Raw genomic sequence first — 13,840 nt, forward strand, 5'->3', positions numbered from 1 at the left:
GATTGAGACCAGCCTGGGTAACATAGTGAGACCCCATCTCTACAAAAAATAAAAAGAATTGGTCGGCTATGGTGGCACATGCCTGGAGTTCCAGCTACTCTGGAGGCTGATTTGAGAGGATCTCTTGTGCCCAGGAATTCGAGGCTGCAGTGAGCTCTGACTGTGCCACTGCCCTCCAGTCTGGGCAACAGAGTGAGACCCTGTCTCTAAAAAAGAAAAAAATATATTGATTTATAAGAGGGGATGTATTATGGAAGTTGAGAAGTCCTATGATGTGCCATCTGCAAATTGGAAAGCCAGGGAAACTGGTGACATAGCTGAGTCGCAGTCTCGGCCTGAGAACCAGGGAACCTGATGGTGTAACTCTCAATTCGAGGCGGCAGGCCTGAGAACTTGGGAGCCACTGGCACAAGTCCTAGAGTCCAAAGCTAGAGAACCTGGGCTGGGCACAGTGGCTCACACCTGTAATCCCAGCACTTTGGGAGGCTGAGGCAGGTGGATCACCTGAGGTCAGGAGTTCTAGACCAGCCTGGCCAATATGGTGAAACCCCCGTCTCTACTACAAATACAAAAATTAGCAGGGTGTGGTGACAGGTGCCTGTAATCCCAGCTACTCAGGAGGCTGAGGCAGGAGAATTCCTTGAACCTGGGAAGAGGAGGTTGCAGTGAGCTGAGATTGCACCATTGAACTCCAGACTGGGCGTCGAGTGAGACTCAGTCTGGAAAAAAAAAAAAAAAAAGGGCTGGAGAATCTGGAGTTCTGATGTCGAGGGACTGGAGAAGATAGTGTCCTGGCTCCGGAAGAAAAATAGAGAATTTGTCTTTCTTCTACCTTTTTGTTCTATCCAGGCCCTCAACTGATGGTGATGAGGGCAGATCTTCCTTATTCAGTCACTGATTCAAACGCCAGTCTCTTCTGAAAACATACACACAGACACACCCAGAAATAATGCTCTACCAGCCATCTGGGTATCCTTTAATCCAGCCAAACGGATGCCTAAAATCAACCATCACAAATCCCCTGTGGAAGTTGTGGTTGTCCCCATTTTACAGATGAGGAAACCAAGAACCTAAGAGGTGAGAGGACATGTCCAACAACACACACAATACACAACAACACACACAACAACACTTGACACACAGTTGTAAGTGGTTTCTTCCACCCCAGATCAGCCTGTTTCCAGATGCACAAACTTTGGCTTTCATGACCAACAAGGCTATTCCCTACCCCAAAAGCCTGTATCTTTATGAAACAGAAAATCCCCAAATCCCCTGAGGTCAGGACTCCAGTGTAAGATGCTGTTACGTTCTCCTCTGGGTGGCCAGTGCCTCAGTGTTCTCATCTAAAATAAGGACATGAGTAGGGAAAACTAACCAACTTGATATATGTGAAGCATATGGAAAAGTGCCTTACAAGATTAAGCACTCAGTAAATCATAGCTATTATTACCATGGGTGGATTCTCTGTGATATTTCATCCTTTCTTCATTGCCCAATAGAAACAGCAATTCAAGTAGGAGGATGGGCTCAGATATAGAAATAAAATTAGTTTTTAGGCCAGGTGTGGCGGCTCATGCCTGTAATCCCAGCGCTTTGGGAGGCTGAGGTGAAAGGATCACCTGGGGACAGGAGTTTGAGACCAGCCTGGCCAACATGTTGAAACCCCGTCTCTACTAAAAATACAAAAATTAGCCAGCCACGGTGGTGGACGCCTGTAGTCCCAGCTACTTGGGAGGCTGAGGCATGAGAATCGCTTGAACCCAAGAGGTGGAGGTTACAGTGAGCCGAGATTACACCACTGCACTCCAGTGTGGGTGATGGAGCAAGACTCTGTCTCAAAAATAATAAAAATAAAATTAGTTTTAAAATTATATTTCTGAATGAAATAAATAATTCTGAGAACAATAAATATTTTTGAAATGGACAGAATTACTCCAGTACTTCCCCCTAATCATGAAAGAATACCAGCTCTCCTAAAGCAATCTCTTCCCAGTTTCCTGGGGGAGGGGCAGTCTGCTTTATAAAAGACTCTGCTTATATGGTAAAAGCCACCCAAATATTTTTAAAGTATGACTTGGAAGTCACTTCATAGGCAAAAACAAAAGCAAAGAAAAAACGGAGCTGAAACTTATTAAGAGAATTTTGGTGTGGTTAAGAGTTAACACCAGGCTGGGCACCATGGCTCATGCCTATAATCCCAGCACTTTGGGAGGCTGAGGCGTGCAAATCACTTGAGGTCAGGAGTTCGAGACCAGCCTGGCCAACATGGTGAAACTCTGTCTCTACTAAAATTACAAAACTTAGCCAGTTGTGATGGTGCACGCCTGTAACCCCAACTTCTCTGGAGGCTGAGGCATGAGAATCACCTGAACCTGGGAGGCAGAGGTTAGCAGTGAGCAGAGATCACACTACTGCACTCCAGCCTGGGCAACAGAGCAAGACTGTCTCAAAAAAAAAAAAAAAAAAAAAAAAAGAAAAGAGAAAGAAAAAAAGGGGTTAACACCAAAGTGACATCATGATTATTTGAGGGAACGTTTTATAGGAACTGAAGTTGCCACTACCCTCAGGCCTTGCTGTGCCAAATTCAGGTTTCTGTCCTGACACAAGATGTGCCATACTTTCCTATCAATGAGAATGGCTCCCTGTGGAAGTGACCCTCACGGGGAAGGGGCACGCATAACAAGACCACGGGGCTTCTGGTCAGGCATGGTGGCTCACTCCTGTAATCCCAGCACTTTGGGAGGCTGAGGAGAGAGGATCGAATGAGGACAGGAGTTTGAGACCAGCCTGGCCAACATAATGATACCCTGTCTCTACAAAAAATTAAACATTAAAAAATTAGCTAAGCATGGTGGTTTGTGCCTGTAGTCCTAGCAACTGGTGAGGCCAAGGTGGGAGGGAGAGGGAGTTGGAGGTTGCAGGATGCTATGATCGTGCCACTGCACTCCAGCCTGGGCGCGAGAGAGAGACCACATCTCTATAAAAAACAAAAACACAAACAGAGATGATTCTCATATGCACACCCCTAAAGGTTTAAGGTATGGTTTCCGTCAAGTCCAACAGAGCTTAAAAGTAAGAGATTTTAAAAAATAAAAAATAGGCAAGGCACAGTGGCTCATGCCTGTAATCCCAGCACTTTGGGAGGCTGAGGTGGGCAGATCACAAGGTCAGGAGTTCATGACCAGCCTGACCAACATGGTGAAACCCCTGTCTCTGCTAAAAATATAAAAATTAGCCGGGTGTGTTGGCATGCATGTGTAGTCCCAGCTACTCAAGAGGCTGAGGCAGGAGAATCGCTTGAACCCAGGAGGCAGAGGCTGCAGTGAGCCGAGATTGCGTGACTGCACTCCAGCCTGGGCAACAGAGTGAGACTCCATCTCAAAAAAATAAATAAATAAAAATAAAAATAAATTAAAAATAAAAAAAAGGTATGGTTTCCATAAAAAGCACTATTAAAATGTCTTTTGATCCAAGAGGAATTGTATAAAGTCCTCTAATGGGGTTTGTTTTATGCACATTCATTCAATAAAAAATGTATTAAGCACTTAAGTGCCAGTTAGTATTTTAATAACTATGAGCAAGACAGGTATAGTCCATGCTTTTGTGGCATTTATGGTCTAGAGAAAGAAAGAGATGTTAATTAAATAATTAAACCAATAAAAGTTGAAATACAATGTAGTAAGTAGAATGAAAAAGAAGAGCAAATGACAAAAAAAAAGGCTGGATGGAAGGGTAGGAAATAACTTGCTTGGACTGTGTTCTGAAGGATGCATCAGAGAGAACTAGGCAGGAAGGAGAGGGGAGAGCATTCCAGAGATTAGCAAACAGTAGGTAAGTGCTAAGTGTTGGTGGCTGGGCGAGCAGGGTGGACTAGAGCCTTAAAATACATTAAAAAAATTTTTTTAGGGATGGGGTCTTGCTATGTTGCGCACACTGCAGTGCAGTGGTGTGATTATAGCATGCTACAGCCTTGAACTCCTGGGCTCAAGTGATCCTCCTGCCTCAGCCTCCTGAGTAGCTCGGACAACAGGTCACCATCACACCTGGCTTTAAGAGGCATCTTCAACATCCTACTGAGTGGGCAAAAGCAGGAAGCATTCCCCTTGAGAACCAGAACAAGACAAGGATGCCCACTCTCACCACTCCTATTCAACATAGTACTGGAAGTCTTAGCCGAGCAATCAGGCAAGAGAAAGAAATTAAAAGCATCCAAATAGGAAAAGAGGAAGTCAGACTACCCCTGTTTGTAGATAACATGATGATTTTATACCTAGAAAACCATAGGCTCAGCCCCAAATCTCCTAGATCTGATGAACAACTCCAGCACGGTTTCTGGATACAAAATCAATGTAGAAAAATCAGTAGCATTTCCATACACCAATAGCATCCAAACTGAGTGCCAAATCAAAAATGCAATCACATTTGCAATAGCCACACAAAGAGTAAAATACCTAGGAATAGAGCTACCCAGGGAGGGAAAAGAACTCTGCTGAAAGAAATCAGAGATGACACAAACAAATGGAAAAACATTCCACGCTCACGGACAGGAAGAATCAAAATTGTTAAAATGGCCATACTACCCAAAGCAACCTACAGAATCAATGCTATTCCTATCAAATTACCAATGACATTCTGCACATACTTAGAAAAAAACTATTCTAAAATTCATATGGAACCAAAAAAGAACCCAAATAGCCAAAGCAATCCTAAGCAAAAAGTACAAAGCCAGAGGCATCACATTACTGACTTCAAATCATACTACAAGGCCACAGTAACCAAAACAGCATGGTTCTGGTACAAAGATAGACACATATACCAATGAAATAGAATAGAGCTCCCAGAAATAAAGCTGCACGTCTACAACCATCTGATCTCTGACAAAGTTGACCAAAACAAGCAATGGGGAAAGGATTCCTTTTTCAATAAATGGTGCCGTGACAACTGGCTAGCCATATGCAGAAGACTGAAACTGGACCCCTTCCTTACACCATGTACAGAAATCAACTCAAGATGGATTAAAGACTTAAATGTAAAACCTAAAACTATAAAAACTTTTGAAGAAAACCTAGGAAATACCATTCTAGACATAGGCCCCAGCAAAGATTTTATGATGAAGATGTCAAAAATAATTGCAATAAAAATCAACAAATGGGACCTAATTAAACTAAAGAACTTCTGCACAGCAAAAGAAACTATCAACAGACTAAACAGACAAACCACACAATGGGAGAAAATATTTGCAAACTAAGCATCTTACAAAGGTCTAATTCAAAATCTATAAGGAACTTAAATTAACAACCAAAAACAACCCCATTAAAAAGTGGGCAATGGACATGAACAGACACTTTTCAAAAGAAGACATATACACAGCCAACAAGCATATGAAAAAATGCTCAACATCACTAATCATCAGAAAAATGCAAATCAAAAGCACAGTGAGATACCATCTCACTCTGGTCAGAATGGCTGTTATTAAAAAGTCAAAAAATAACAGATGCTGACGAGGCTGTGGAGAAAAGGGAATGTTTATTCACTGTTGGTGAGAATATAAATTAGTTCAGCCACTGTGGAAAGCACTTTGGCAATTTCTCAATAAACTTAAAACAGAACCACCATTGGACCCAGCAATTCCCATTATTAGGTATGTATCCAAAAGAATATAAAAAGCATTCTGCCATAAAAACACATGCATGTGTATGTTCATCGCAGCACTATTTACAATAGCAAAGACATAGAATCAACCTAAATGCACATCAACAGTATACTGGATAAAGAAAATGTGGTACATATACACCATAGAATACTATGCAGCCATGAAAAAGAACAAGATCACGTCCTTTGCAGGATGGACATCTCAATACAGATAGGCTACAGATAAGACAGCTGTTTGCTGCATCCTGCCCATCCTTGACCTAGCACTGGGTGCAGTAAAGGTGGTAGGACTGAGTTCAGATTGACCAACAGGAACCTTGGATGGAGCTGGAGGCCATTATCCTAAGTGAACTTGTGCAGGAACAGAAAACCAAACACCACATGTTCTAACTTGTAAGTGGGAGCTAAACATTGAGCAGACGTGGACACAAAGAAGGAAACAACAGACACTTGGGTTTATTTGAGGGTCGAGTTGGGGAGGAGAGTGAGGATCAAAAAACTACCTATTGGATACCATGCTGATTATCTGGGTGATGACATAATATGTACACCAAACCCTGTTGACATGCAATTTATAGAACCAATCTGCACATGTGCCCCTGAAACTATAATTTAAAAAACAATAAGTTATGTGATTTGGGCATAATATATAATAATACATGTGATTTTAAAAAAGAATAAGATATCTTGAGACACATGTGCACCCTGAGCACACGGAGGCAGTGGAGAGAAAGAAACCAAACCAGAAGCAGAAGGGTGTTGTGAGCAACGTGGTTGGTCCTCAGATACTCATCGTTCCTGTTGGTCAATCTGAGCTCAATCCTGTCACCTCTGCCGCACCCAGTGCTGGGTCAAGGATGGGCAGGATGTAGCAGACAGCGTCATATCTGTAACCTATCTGTCTTTGAGGAAATCTCACATTGTAAATCCAGGCACCCCAGAGAAGATTTTGAGATGCAGATCTCCTGCCTTCCTTGCAAAGAACACAAGCCGTATGATGTTGGCTCTGTCACCCGGAGGCACCCCATGAGAATGTTGAAGTGTTAGTGGCAGAAGCAGCCGGCTTTGGGGATAGTGGTTCCAGGGTCGAGCTCCCAGTGGCATAGTGGGCCCCGTGCTGACGGCAGCGGCGGCTACAGTGAGGGCAGGTTCCTGGCACTGATGCTTCATGGCGCAGGAGCAGGATGGAGGTTAGTTCATCCGGCCAGGCCTGCAGTGTGGTTTGGGGCATTTTTCCTAGAAGCTTAGCCTCAAGTTCTTTTCTCTGGCCCTCCCAGTGATTCTGTGGGATACCTAACATCCTCTCTTGCATTCCCGATTCTACTTAAACCAGCTCGCGTTTTCATCCAAGGACGTCGACCCCTTACAGGCCAAAACCAATCAGAGCCTGTGAGACTTGGACAGGGGCTCACTGGGGATAGTGGGGAGGCAAACTTTCTCTGCTGGAAGGGAGAACCCAGGAAGCCAGCCCACTCCCCCTGCTTACCTGGAACCTCCGTTGCCACCAATGGCTTTCCCCGCAGCTGTGATGGGAATGAACCCTAAGATAGGGCGTGCATGGCACACACACCAAAAGATCCTGGAGGCTGGGTGGGTGGCTCACACCTGTAATCCCAGTACTTTGGAAGGCTAAGGCACGGGGATTGCTTGAAGCCTGGAGTTCAAGGCCAGCCTAGGCAATGTAGCGAGACCCTCATCTCTACAAAAAATAAAAATATAAAAATTAGCCAGGAGTGGTGGCATGTGCCTGTAGCCTCAGCTACTCAGGAGGCCGAGGCAGGAGGATCGCTTGAGTCTGGAAGGTTGAGGCTGCAGTGGGCTGTGATTGTGCCACTGCACTCCAGCCTGGGTGACAGAGCAAGACCCTATCTCAAGAAACAAAACAAAACAAAACAGAATCTGGGTCCTTGATGACATCACCAAGCTGCTGGACTGACCCCAGACCCACAAAGCCCTGGCCACTCTTTCCCTGCGCTAATGTATGTGGTCAAACCAACTCTAGTTGGCTTCTCTGTTCTTTGAAGCCCAAATATTTACACTGGTACAGGAAGGAAGGGAGGAATTTCTGGGGAGTAAGCATGCATCCTTCCTGGCTATGTCAGGAACCACCTTAAATTCTGTGCAATTTTAAAATCTATTCCCTCCCACCTTACCAATCCTACTCAGGCAAGTCCTACCTGGTTCCAAACACTTCATTCCAGAAAACACATCCTTCCTTGGCCCTCCCCCTCCATTGACTCTTTCTTTGATGAGTGTATAGTGGTTCCTTTACTTGCCTAGCTTGCACATCTGGTAAGTGGTAGAGATGAGGGTCTGGAGGCAGTACAGATTCCAGGCTTTTAACCACTAGGTTGAGTGCCATGCACTATCCAGCTTTGTTACATTTAAAAAAAAAAAAAAAAAGTATGACCTTGAGCCAGACTGAAAAAAAAAAAGAGCTCAAATCCAGCTCCGTATTTGCTATCTGGCCTTGAACAAGCTTCTTAAGTCTCACTGTGAAATGAAGTCAGTGATGCCAGCTTCATAGAACCTGGTAGTTATCTGTGCTGTTCACCAATGACTTCAGGCTCCCTAGCTTCTGGGCACATGCAGGGCTGTACTTCCTGTTCCACTTGGGTGAGATGATCTGAGTAGCTCTGGCCTAGGAGTGTGAATGGAGGGAGTACGTATCTCTTCTGGGCCAGAACTCTGTCTCTCTGGCAGGGCAAATAGCAATGCCCAGGATGGCAGTGGCTCTGTTGAGAAGAGCCCTCAGCCAACCCATCATGGGCACATAATGAGCAAAACACAAACTTTGGTTTGATGGCTGTCATAGCATGCATTCGCCTATCCCGCCTGATATATCTAGGTTGGTCACTTGCTCACTGAGTCCCTTGAACATGTTTCTGCTGTGGTTCCAAACGCCACCTGGATAAGAGAAAAACCTCAGGCAGCAGTCCTAAAGATTCTGGTTCAACACACCTTGGATGAGGCCCAGATCTCTGCAGATTTCTGGAGCGCCCCAGTTGCACTGCCCAGCCTGAGACCCCTGTATTACCATGGACCACTCGTGTTGGTACGATAGGATGCGGTCCCTACCCTTGAGGGCCACATAGATTAGAGAAGACTGGTGCTGAGAGAGAAAAATGACAATTCAGATGGGGTAAGAGACCTGAAACCTGCAAAATGAAGTGAGAATATATGAGAGCTTTATGAACTATAAAGCTTGACCTGTAACAAAAACAGATGTGCTTCCTGGCAAATCCATTCATCAACTGTGTGACCCAAGACCGGGTGTATAGGTTCTCAGCCTACCATATATATCATAAAATTATGTGTCTCAGCCAGGCATAGTGGCTCACACCTGTGATCCCAGCACTTTGGGAGGCCGAGGCGGGCAGATCACTTAAGGTCAGAAGTTCGAGACCAGTCTGGCCAACATGGTGAAACCCCATCTCTACCAAAAGTACAAAAATTAGCCAGGCGTGATGGCAGGCGCCTGTAGTCCCACCTACTCTGGAAGCTGAGGCCTGAGAACTGCTTGAACCCAAGAGGCAGAGATTGCATTGAGCTGAGATTGTGCCAATGCGCTTCAGCCTGGGTGACAGAGCGAGACACCATCTCTAAATAAATAAATAAATAAATAAATAAATGTCTCTCTGTTTTCCAGATATGAATATTGAAGTTGAGAAGGGTTCTGAAATGTAGCCTATGATCATACAGTGAGCACATTGGTGAACTGGAATTCAGACCCAGGTCCTTCTATATTTAAAGTCCGAGGCCCTACTGGTTCGCACAAGGCCCCTGCTTGTCTCTCCAGCTTTAGCTCTTGTCTTCCCCTTCGCCGTGAACCCTATCGTCTATCCAACTCCAAGCTTCTCTTTCTAGGCACATGCTGTGCCATTTCCTCTGTGTTTTGGCTCACGCCTGTCTTTCTGTCATGCATGATTTTCCTCCATTCTCACAACCTTGCCTCCAAACACTGGAACACTCAGGGTTTGCAGGCGTAATCCTTGAACACTCAGTTTGATGTGCTGTGACCATCTACCACAGTGTGGCCCTGCAAATGGCCTTGCACCTGCCGACTGGATGCCTCGGTTGTTAGATTGCATCTGTGTGGAGGGCAGAGCTTGTCGTCCTGTCCTTGGGTCATCTGACTAGCATCCTAACACTTATACTAAAATATCAGCCATGACCACCTGAATACTTAGCTCAGCAAAACCAAAGCCTATAGCTTACAAGGCAGACCCTTCCAGGTAGCGGGCAGAGGGGGCAGGGAGAGGTTGATTAACGGATTAGCAAAATTACAGCTAGATGGGAGCAATAAGTTCTAGCCTCTGTAGTACTGTATGCTGACTATAATTAACATACTTTATTGTATATTTTCAAAAAGCTAGAAGAGAGGATTTTGAATATTTACAACACAAAGAAATAATAAATGTTTGAGGTGCCCGATATGCTAATACCCTGATTTGATCATTACACTGATTCGAGCATTGTCTGTATGTATCAAAATATCTGTATCCCGTAAATATGTACAATTACTATGTGGCAAATAAAAATAACAGGAAAAAATATTATGTCAATAATGAGTTATACAAAGGATTAAATATGTATTAGTTTAGGCCAGGCGTGGTGGCTCGTGCCTGTAATTCCAGCACTTTGGGAGGCCAAGGCAGATCATTTGAGGCCAGGAGTTCAAGACCAGCCTGGCCAACATGGCAAAACCCTGTCTGTACTAAAAATAGAAAAAATTAGCTGGGCGTGGTGGCAGGCACCTGTAATCCCAACTACTTGGGAGGTTGAGACACGAAAATCTCTTGAATCCAGGAGGCAGAGGTTGCAGTGAGCTGAGATCTCACCATTGCACTCCAGCCCGGGAGACAGAGTGAGACAAAAAATAAAAATAAAAATAAAAAATAAATAAATATGTATTAGTTTAAAGAAAGGCCCTTTCAGTAGGACCACACAGAATATTTAAGAAGGCAAGTTGAGAGTTCTGATCCAGTCTTTGCCACTTTGTAGTTCTGCAGCTACAAGCACCATATTTCATTCCTCTGGACCTCTTTCCCAGATGTGAAATGACACATCTGAGATAGTACCTACCTCACACAGTCATTGTGAGAATTCAATGAGATTAATGTGTACCACAAACTCGGCACATTGCCTGGCTCATAAGGGAGAGTTGGACAAAATTCCAGCTGCCTTCGTTATTTCTATTATTGCTGCCTTCTTCTTTTTATTATTACAAGTACGTAGCACGCCCCTGTAGCTACCGTTATTCCTATGATTACTCACCACATCCTCCCTCTCTTCCCGCCAACCCTGAGTGACTTTTGCTAAATATTCCTTCCGAGAATGGATAGTGTTCTTGGAATTCACGAAATGAGTTCTTCATTGTCTTGTGATGGTTCAGTGCCCCAGTGGTGATTTTGCACTCCTGGCACCCCCGACGAGCTGCCCAGTTGGCTCCCCAGGAAGCTGGTGCCTGCCAAGCCCATTCCATCCAGGCTTCCTGGATATGGCTAAGAAAATACGAGTTCTCCGTAGGCTCTCCCTCCCACTGACTTGACATCTCCCCGCTCCGGGGTATTCTAGGTTTATTCCTGGTCAGCTCAGGTCACTGTGAAGGTGGCCCCCACCCCTGGCTCTGGGAATGGCAGGATCCCAAACAGGGCCATGGGCCTCTGGAATTGTTGATAACACTAAAAGGAATAATACCTGGAACACGCTTATTTTCTTTCCTCCCAGGAGGAGCTCAGAGTTGGACTTTTTAGTTTTGAATAACAAGTGCTCCATTTGCCATCAGAGTGAGCCAATCTCGCCTTTCCTTACTTATTTTTCACATATCCAGAGTGTGGTAGGCGAAATTTGGGTTTTCAGCGAGGCATTCCTTGGGGTTTCATAGTGAACAACCCTGAACTGCTATGAAAGGACGGAAAAACAGAAAATTCCTCCACACCCAAAGTATTACAAGAACAGGGAACTTAAGGAAAAAACCAAGTCCCAGACAACAAAATAAAGGGAAATGTAAACTTGGCTTTTTGGATTGAAAAGATTCTGATGATCCAGCCATGAATGGTTTCCACTAGGATCTGCTTGGAGGTGAAAATTCACAGGGTCTGTGAAAAGGAAAATAAAGATGGGAAGTCAGAAGAAAAGGAAAGGGAACAACATGTGTGTTGGAAGATGAAGGGGACAGAAATCAATGAGAAGGTTAAAAGACAAGAGGTAAGGTGCCCCCAGGAACAAAGACTGTCGCCAAAGCAAGAGGGCCATCGGGTGACAGTATTTTCCAGAAGACTGGAGCAGAAAACAGGCACACACACAATTTTTTTTTTCTTTTCCGGAACTATGTTGACACACAACTGCTCAAATAAATTTGCATTCCCATCTCAACTGACTCATTTTTTGGCTGGAACAATGAGCTCACATTCCAGAGCCCGAGCCGACCCTCTTGCACCCCCACTGCCGATAAAGTATAAAATGTGTAATTAGTGCTTTTTGCAGTAGGATGGACCGTGATGTCAGCTGGGCTCTCTTTCCTGTAGCCTCTGTCTGCAATATCTAGCATTCAGTGTTGCATTCTTATGTCAACCACTTCCACAAGAGAAAAGATGAGAGGAAGGGTGAGAGGGGAGCATATTTTTATGACTTACCAGGATTTAAGCATCAGTCTGTCAATTAAAAAACAAAGTTACAAATAGGGAAAAGAGGGATGTTAGACTGAGTGCTGTGATGATGAATTGAAATCAACAGTATTGGTATGAACTAAAGGTTTCTTAATATGTAGAGATAGGTATAGGTGGATAGATGGGTGAATGGATAGATAGATAGATAGACAGACAGACAGACAGATAGATAGAGATATCCATGTATGCATGGATCGGTATACATAATATATTCTTAAGCTCTGAACACTGAGAGACCCCAGCAGCAAAGATTTTCCAGTAGTAGTGAGCACACCTACTACTCAGATCTTGGTTTCTAAATACCATTCTCCAAAAAAAGAGAGACCAGGGCTCCTTGGAGAAGTGATTACTTCCAGAACTGGAGCAGAGAAAATACAAAATGCCCCTAGCATACCCTGCAGTTCCAGAAAATAGAGAATTGCTCAAAAAATAACGGGGGCTTATTGGAAGGATATAGAGCTCCTGATGGCCAGAGTTGGAGCAATCTGAGCAACAAACTAATGGTAATATTGGATTATAAGTCATAGAATAAATACCCATGAGTCCATAATAATAAGAAAGGAAGAAGGCCGGGCGCGGTGGCTCAAGCCTGTAATCCCAGCACTTTGGGAGGCCGAGTCGGGCGGATCACGAGGTCAGGAGATCGAGACCATCCTGGCTAACACAGTAAAACCCCGTCTCTACTAAAAAATACAAAAAAACTAGCCGGGCGAGGTGGTGTGCGCCTGTAGTCCCAGCTACTCGGGAGGCTGAGGCAGGAGAATGGCGTAAACCCGGGAGGCGGAGCTTGCAGTGAGCTGAGATCTGGCCACTGCACTCCAGCCTGGGCTACAGAGCGAGACTCTGTCTCCAAAAAAAAAAAAAAAAAAAAAGAAAGGAAGAAAAGGAGTAAGCAAGAAAAGGAGGAAGGAAGGAAGGAAAAGAGGAAGGAAGCAAGGAAGGAAAGGAGGAAAGAAGGAACTCTTTCCTTAAGAAGAATTACAATTAATAGGCCAGGCGTGGTGACTCACAGCTGTAATCCCAACACTTTGGGAGGCCGAGGTTGGGGGATTCCTGGAGGTCAGGAGTTCAAGACCAGCCTGGCCAACATGGCAAAACCCTGTCTCTACTAAAAATACAAAAATTACCAGGGCATGGTGGTGTGCACCTGTAATCCCAGCTTCTTGGGAAGCTGAAGCATGAGAGTCACTTGAACCCAGGAAGCGGAGGTTACAGTGAGCCGAGATTGCACCACTGCACTCTAGCCTGGGTGACAGAGTGAGACTCTGTCTCAAAAACAAAACAAACAAAACAATTAATAAATGTAGAAGCAATGAGGGAAATAAAAAAAATCACCATTAGAACACCACAGTAGAAATTGCTACAGGTAAGATCCATGAATGGATGCTAAAGTTTAAGTGAGCAAATGTTTGGGGAGAAACAAGATAGACTTGAAGTATCTCCCCCGAGAGATTAATTAATGACAAAAAGAAAAATGGTAACTTTATAGCGAGGACACCACATTAATCAAGTGGTTG

At 44.4% G+C, this 13,840-nt stretch overlaps 1 protein-coding gene across 1 annotated transcript in view; it reads right to left on the reverse strand.

The window, feature by feature from the left end:
* MRTFB (myocardin related transcription factor B) overlaps positions 1–7,307 on the reverse strand; it is a 203,500-nt gene extending 196,193 nt beyond the window's left edge. The window contains exon 1 of the mRNA XM_017953200.2: positions 7,139–7,307. The gene's annotated coding sequence lies outside the window, so the exon portion shown is untranslated. The remainder of the gene's footprint in view (positions 1–7,138) is intronic.
* Between the last annotated feature and the right edge of the window lie 6,533 nt (positions 7,308–13,840).

This window comes from Papio anubis, chromosome 18, assembly GCF_008728515.1.
Source record: "Papio anubis isolate 15944 chromosome 18, Panubis1.0, whole genome shotgun sequence".
Lineage (NCBI taxonomy): Eukaryota > Metazoa > Chordata > Mammalia > Primates > Cercopithecidae > Papio > Papio anubis.